Consider the following 8,403-nt stretch of genomic DNA (forward strand, 5'->3'; position numbering starts at 1 on the left):
AATAATCCCTCTTGAAATTTGAGTAAAACCATACGGAAATAAGTTGAAAATAGGAATTGAAAAAGTAGTTTTTTCTTTTTTCCTCTAAAATTTGATGATGTCATCTAATCTTATTTTATTATTTCCACTATTATTTTATAATATTCCTTACGAGACCCATTTTAGACCTCAAAATTTCTCTAATGCTCCTTACTCCAACTATGAACACAAGAAAAAAAAGGATTACGGGGAAATTCCTTACTTTGATATGGATAAACCCCAGAAAAAGAACTAAAAATGGAAGGATAAACCTTAGTGAATAAAAAATCCCTCGATTTTATAATAGGAAAATTTACTCAGCCTCGAGGGTTAGCTCAATTGTTCAAGTCCTTTTCATTAAATAACCTTTGCTATTGAGAGGTCACGGGTTCAATTTTCTCAGCACTCTCGGGGTTATCCTTTGTGGTTGAGTCAGCAAGAAGTGATCCCTTTAGGTGGATATGCCTAGTACAAATATTTGGTGGACATAGCAGCCACCAATCTATGTGGTATGTCAACAACATTAAAAAATAATAAGAACAATTACTCACCCATTTTTCCCTACATCAATAATATCTTCCTCTAATTTTCCACTCATATTAGAGCCTTGAGATACTTCTACCCCATCCTTTGTACCAAGGGGCCTAACAATACCAAATTCGCTACTATGTTGATCCATATTTATGAAGGAATGAAATGGAATATAGATTTAACATAGAAACATAGAGATACAATGAAAGTAAACTTCAATTATTAAATAGCAAATGTTGAAATTGTTTACATGCAGAATGAAAGCAAACTAGCTCAAGCAGTGATAACTTATCTCTGAGAAGAGATGTGAAAACTACTCACCTTCCCGAACTATGTTACAATGAGGCTCAAGGGAATTTTTATCATGAAGAATCAATAAGAAACCCTAAAAATCCAAAACCCTAACCCTAGGAAATGAAGTGCCAAAGGCTTTGGGCCCTTATGGGGTAAGTTGGAATGTCAACTTCCCAGGGTTATAAGTTTGCCATACGATCTCTGTTTGGCATGCACCATAGCTCATTAGAAAGGTCCATCTGAGGAGAAAAAATTTCAACTAAAAACATAGGTCAGTGACTATATTTTTCCCATTTCCCAAAAAAATGTCGTATAGGGCCTCAAAATGGTTCTAAAAGTTCAAGACCTAAAACTGCCAAAAATAGAAAATTTCCAAATAGGAAAATTATGTTGTGAGTTGGTGGAATAGGTGGGTGGCCACTAATATCCACCTGATCATATGTTACACATGTTAACTAGAAGATTCAATTTGCTTTTTCCACCCTTATTTGGTTGCCTTACTAGGAAGATAGAATTCCCAACCCATTTCATTGTTCAATCCTACAAAACTCTAAGAAAACGCCTCCATTAGAATCACCAATTATTCATCGTATTCTAGTAGCTCCCTAGCAAAATAGTTTTGATTAAGGTCTCAACCTACACTAATTCATTAGCTACATCCTATCCCCTATATTTTTTGCAAAACTTAATCTTCCTTTCTCTTGTAGTTTACCCTTTTTTTGTAAATTGATACTTTCTATTTCCAAAAAAAACAAGATTACATGGTTTCCTCAGATTGCACTATGAGGATTTTAATCCTCCTGAAACTATTACTCCTGAAATTAGTAGGTTTGCACTTCTCCATACAACACTAGCTACAAAATTCACAAAACACAACACTATACCATAATCTGGCACATAGACCACTATAGACTAAATATATCATAAAACAAAAAGCCCTTTTGACTAGGCAGAACCAAAACTAAGAGGACATAGAACTACAAAACAAATAGATATGAAATTTAATCATTATTTAAGGACAAAATTGTCATTGGCACCCTCACGCTCGAACCTGGTGGATGTAGTAGATCCCCACTATCAGATTCACATGCAATATTCCCCTCCACATGATCAAGGCAAGAATCAGTCCTATCCAAGAAGAAGCGTTGAATTATGAGCATCCTTTTTATATCGTCCAGGGTGGAGAAGACGTTATATCACTCCACTTGCTTGTATTTCAAGACCAATCCTAGAAAAGTCTACATTTGCTAATGCAAGGCCATAGAATTTACATATTACTTCTTCCTTCCCTTAGTGTGCCCTGGGTTAGGAACCCAAGTTAACATATCTTCTAAGATATCTGAATCAGAGTGTGATTATCTCCCAACTCTAGCTTGAGTCTCCACTTTATGTATATCCTTCCTTGTTTCTGGTGAATCTACATTGAAGTAAGTGGAAGCTGATTCATGAGCGAAGAGTCTCACTCCTATCTTCCCATGCATACCATTTCCCGCTCCCCCTCGCCTACAGTAAATTCATTGTCCCGGTGGCATGAATGAAACTGGGAGGGCACACCCTGAGAAACTATTGTAAATACCTCTACCTATGAAAGAACAAGAGATAAAGCCATACACATCCACCACAAAACCTAATCTCCAATCCACTAAATCATCCCAAAAACTTGTGACACAAATCTCAGACTTGAATGAAACACCTAAGTGTTGAACAAAGGTCATGAAAACCTCTACTGAGGACCCATTCCCCAGCACTATTAAACACATACTTAGACTCACACCAAAAAGTGAACCCCAGTCACTTAAAACTCTTAGACACCCAAGAAAACTAAACCATAGAAACCCATTAACCCGCTCCTTACATTTCACATGACGACACTCACCATAATTAACACAAACTATAACCACTGGTCCAAACATTACCAATTCAAGGAAACCACTGAAATAAGGATGCATATAGGCTACCAATCCTTCCCAACCCCAACAATAATATTGAAACGAAACCCCCCATCCCAAATAAATTAGACCTACCACCTCAAACCCTACCATAGAACTAAATTTGAAACAAATTGTTAGACAAAGGAAGAAATCGACTTGAGTTCCAGCATAGGGGGTTGCAAGTGACATCCACACTAGCCCAATATACATCAATGTTCCAAGCATCTAGACACAAACCAAAACTCCAAGGAGACTCCATTATTACCACCAACACCTTAACGAGCCATTGAACTCTGTATTCACCATCAAAATCATGGACCCAAGACCAAACGCAAACCTCCCTTCACTACCATATGGAACAGAAAGCATGCATAGGTAGGTCGAGGACCTACCCTCGCCTACACTGAAAGCATTGCAAGCAACTTCCTGAAACTTCATTTGGGAAGGTATATAATGAACCATCGACATCTAATATTTTTCACCTGAATGTATGTAGGGGGTTGGTCGTACCCCATTCATTAATGCACATCACATCTGAGGGTGGTGAGCATAGCCCCTAAATACCTCTCTTTAAACATATTAACACCCCCTTAAAGATCTTGCATTTTACCTTGAAATAATATAAAATATATATTTAAATAGTAAATAAACAAACAAATTTACGTAACGAAAAGCGTTCATACTTTTCAATAATCTGTAGAACACTTCAAAGACAAACACATCCATTGTAGGACAAGTAACTGTATATAATAATATTTGAATACATGTGAGATGCTAATGAGAATGTTACAAATGAGGCTCACTTATAAATCTAGGCAAATGCCTCTTCATGGATGGTCATGCCCCATTAAACATGCCTCTTTAGTACTAATTACTAATTAATGATCACTAATTAATCATTTGTTGGCATTATGGTATAGGCATTGTCCTTGATGGAAACCCACTCATAGATTTGTTCATATTTTATAAAGGGAAGCTCACATTGTAACAAGTCAAATCAGAGGTTACAGGGAAATGGTATAGAAGAAAAAGATGTTGGTACACAGGACTACAAATCAAAATCAAGAAGTTGAAGAAAAAGAATGTTTTATGTTGGTTTAAGATGTATACGCGGGTTCACCTAGTCCAAGTAGCGTATACAAGCGGGTACACAAAACAAAAGGCGTTTATACGTATACACGCACGTTCACAAGAGGAAAAGCGTGTATGGGATGGAAAATTAAGGATAATGAATACCAAGGGTCCATACTGATGAGCCCCAAAAATGGATAATTATTTGGGCTCATTCAACCTCCTAATTTGACTTAATCCACCATTTTCATTAGTTTATTGCATGTTTTCGATTATTTTTATGTTAATAGAGTGAATTTGGTTAGTCATTATGCCAACAAGTCTAATGGGTGCTTTGTGTAGCCTTTTTGGTCAACTTGGAGACAAAATTGAAGGTCTTAATGAGCACTTGGCAGCCAAATTCGTGGGAGAACAAGCTAGAGGATTTGTAGGAAGGTGTCCCCTTCATTTATGGGCCCTTACCTCGAATTCTCCACCATCAGCTTGGAGTTCAAGGGCCACCGAATCAATCAACACAAGGGCAGCCAAGCAAGTAAAGTAGGACTGCTGTTAACTACAAGTCTTGGGCAGCCAAGTCCCTAAATTTTAGGAGGACTGTTGGGTCCTCAAATTGTATAAATAAGAAGGCTTAGGGCCTCATTTTGGTTGGCTGGTGGTTAGTCATTTTTTTAGCCAGTTAGTCATTTTGTTTTAGCCATTAGTTAGCTAGTTTGTAGTTCGATTTTTATGCAATAGATTAGCTTTGCTTTCAGCTCATGTTCAAGTTCTCCTTGTGGACAGTTTTGATGTAACTCTTCATTCTTGATTAATAAAGATGAATCCAGCTTTGAACCAGCTCTAAATCTCTCTTGGGAGGCTGTAGCTCTTGGGGTTGGGCCCATCTCAAGCGCTCAGTACCTCCCTTGTTTATCTTTATGTGTTTGCTGCGTTCTTAAAATGAAATCTGCTCTTTAGATCTTGCTTTGTTATTTTGGTTGTTTTTGATGGTTAAAGTAGCTTTTTATGGTTAGAATCGATTGGTAGGAGTTTGTCATGCATTTAGATCTTTTTGAATGTTCTTACTCACGTGATGTACATGGTTCTCTTTCCAAACAAAGCTGCTGTTTATTCATTTCATTGACAGTTGGATTAAGTTAGCTAGGACTTGGTTTGTTTGCAAGGATTCATTGATTCGTTTGAATGAGCATTGTGCAGGTCATCTCTATCACCTTCATCACCTCCTCGTTCATCTGAGCCTCGTCCAGATCAGCTCCTCCATCACCAAGTCTGTTCCCTCATCTCCCATCTGCTCTTTTGCCACGTAACCCTACCTTCTTGCTTTTCCATTGCCTACACCTTCGTTGATGCAAGTCAGCCTTCCACATCATCTCACCACTCCATCCATCAGTTCCTAGGTCACTTCAGACCCCCATCCTACCTCCATAACCATCCATGCATCTTCCATCAACCATCCATTCTCAAACATCCCATTTCGAAACATCCTGTAGAAGAATTGCAGAACATCCTGTAGAAACCCCTGCAGACTTCCTGTAGAAGTTCATAAACACGGTTGCATGTCATCCAGACTTTGTGAAACTCTCAGAAAGAATGTTAGGGATCCCTTAGACCCCCTCTGTACCATCCCAACCTTTCCCAAAGCATTTCATCCCTTGATCCATCCCTGCACAGTGGAAAACTAGTTAGAAGCACATGCATGATAATTTCAACAACTTAAGCAAAAATACAAAAATATGTTTTCTTCAGATAGTAATAACTTAGACACATGCGTTTTACCTTCTTAGAAGTAATGGAATCTCTTTCAGTAGTTTGCATGCTCTCCTTTGCATCAGTAGGACTAGCTGGTAGAATTAGGGTTTGCTAGGGTTTGTATTTCTTTTTGGCTTTCAGTTTCTTTCCGCAAGTAGATTAGCTTCCTTTGAGTTAGCTTTCGTCCATCAATTAAAAAGATTCTTCTAAGAGCTCATAGAAGTTGGCTTGAGCCCCTAGCGGACTTGTGCCAGCTGACCAAGTGACAGCTGCGGCAAGAGCTAGTACTTGTGCATACAGAACCGTCGCTTCCAAGTTTGTTACGAACTACCGGGTTGATAAAGTTAAAGAAGGGAGTTCCAGGAGTTGTAGCATTATTGATACAATACTGGGGCCCACCACATACCATGGTATTAACCCACAATATTGAGCGGAATAACAGTTACTTGATCCTATCTAAGAATACCATAGGTTCTAAGTGTTGTTTTGATCCAAGTTATTGAGAAAGGCTAAAACTATATAAGGAGGAGAATATCAAAGGGCTAAGTGTGCAAGTGAAAGGGTTTTTCATGAATACTTCTATCTTAAGTATATTTTATGTTGTAAGGGTTATGGTTATGATATGATCTGAAATATCTTGTGCACCTTTGGATACAATGTTGGATCAGGATCATGAGACCTGAAATGACTTATCATTGTATAATCTGATAATGGATGGGTTAGATCTGAAAGCTAATGCATGTTTTATTCTTTAAATGTTATTATCTGGGTATGCCTGAAGTCTGAAATAGCTACAAAGTTATAAGTAAGTATTTGCAAATATATATGTTGGTTCACCTTGGTGAAGGCGCGTATCACGCTGGTTCAGCTCTTCTAAGTAGCGTATGCAAAAGAAAAGCTTGATGTTCATAGATGACTGACCTATCTGATCAGAGTTGTTGTCTTATTGTTGTCTACCAAAGATTTCTTCATTAGATCTGAAAATGAAATTGTTTGTATAAGGAGATTGAGTATGGTTGACTCAGAAATTGATGATTGGGTGATTCAGTTATGTCAGAGGTTTCAATCAGTTGTGTCAAAGGTTCAATGATTGTTTCAATAATTGGTTGATTTAGAAAATGATGATTGGGTTTCAGTTATATCAGAAATTGATGATTGGATTTCAGTGATTGGTTGATGCAGTTATTGCAGTGGTGATTGATTTTTAGCTTCAATGTTACTGATGGGTCCAGTATGAAAATTTAATGAAAAGTGGCCTTCATATTGTGTTGTTGTGTACCAGGAGTATCCAATCCGAAAATTCATGAAACGTGGTCCCTCGAGGAAGAGTGAAGGTAGTAGCCTTATGTAGGCCAATGTCTACGTACTGGTAAACATATCAGCTAGTACAAGAGCTAGGGGATTGTATCTCCATTCCAGTAGAAGATGGAGAACGAGATAAGGTTTTAGCCTTCTGCAGGTGGGTGCTTGCGTACTGATATGAGTCTGCACCAATACAAGATTTTAAACATATTTTCCTTATATTAAAAGAAGACAAAGATGACAACAACAAGTGGTTTTTCTCCCACATTGTATTTCCACCTTAAATATTGGTGTTCATGTGTGTTGCTTATGTGTGATGGTTAATTTCGTTATTACTGAACATGGTTACTATTTAATGTTTAATAAAGTATTGATGCATTGATTAAATATGATGAATTAACTTAATCATAAGTTCACTAGATATACGTTGGTTTCCTTAAGAACGGTTGCATGCACACACAAATTTGACTATGAAATGAAAAAGTTATTGATTTTTAAATACTAATTCAACCCCCCCCCCCTAGTATTTTTCCCAACAATTGGTATTGGAGCAGGAAAGAAATCATATGAAACCAATGCCAAAGCCGTCAATACATTATTGGGAAGTCTATCAAAATCAGAATTCGTCAAAGTCATACAACTCAAGACAACCAAAGAAATATGGGACAAAATCATTCAGAGCTACAAAGGAGACTCCCATGTAAAACTGCGAAGCTCCAACTCTCAGAATTCAATATGAAACTCTCAAGATGCATAGTGATGAAATTATTTCTAGTTACTTTTTATCAGTATATGTGATCTAAAAATGAGATATAAGACAATTATTAAGCTATTACAGACTCATGTGCATGGATTTGCCTATGTTACTTTATTCAATGGATCGAAAGATTGTGAAATACATAGATAATGAAGCAGTCAAAGAAAATAATAGACAAACACATATAAACACAACAAGTTTAATATGGAGTTCACCCAAAACTCCTGGGCTACATCTCTTGGTCCAACCTTCAGTGGTGGCCTTCTATTATGTCTTCAGAAGCAGATTTTTACAACAGTATGAGCTCAATTTGAGTCTCAACACACAATAGATACAACATCTAGAGTTTTTCTTGAACTCCTCAAGCCTCTCTAAGTACACAAGCTCTCTCTATCACTCTTTTTCTCTGTCTTTTCTTTGTCTCAGCACCGCCTACCTGTTTTTTGTCAATCTGTGGCTTTAAAGCCAATTAGAGTTGTCTATTTGTTTCACCTTCTCTGACTCTCTGTCTTCCCAACCTCTGTCCACTAAGATCCCCCCCCCTGAGCATTAGCAATCATTGCTAAACACTTTCAGGGATGGTGGCCACCTGTTCTGTAACGAAATAGGTCATCGAGCCTTTGAAATCCTTCAAAATCGTCGTTCTCTATTTACACAGAGAAATACGTTCAAACAAAAAAAAGTACGCTAAGCATTGCTCATCGAACTTTAAATATTATGAATCCACCTTATAACTCCTATCGAATCCGCCTG

Source organism: Pinus tabuliformis, chromosome 4_2, assembly GCF_031772625.1.
Source record: "Pinus tabuliformis cultivar Carrire ecotype Pingquan chromosome 4_2, CPIR1, whole genome shotgun sequence".
In the NCBI taxonomy this organism is placed as follows: Eukaryota; Viridiplantae; Streptophyta; class Pinopsida; order Pinales; family Pinaceae; genus Pinus; species Pinus tabuliformis.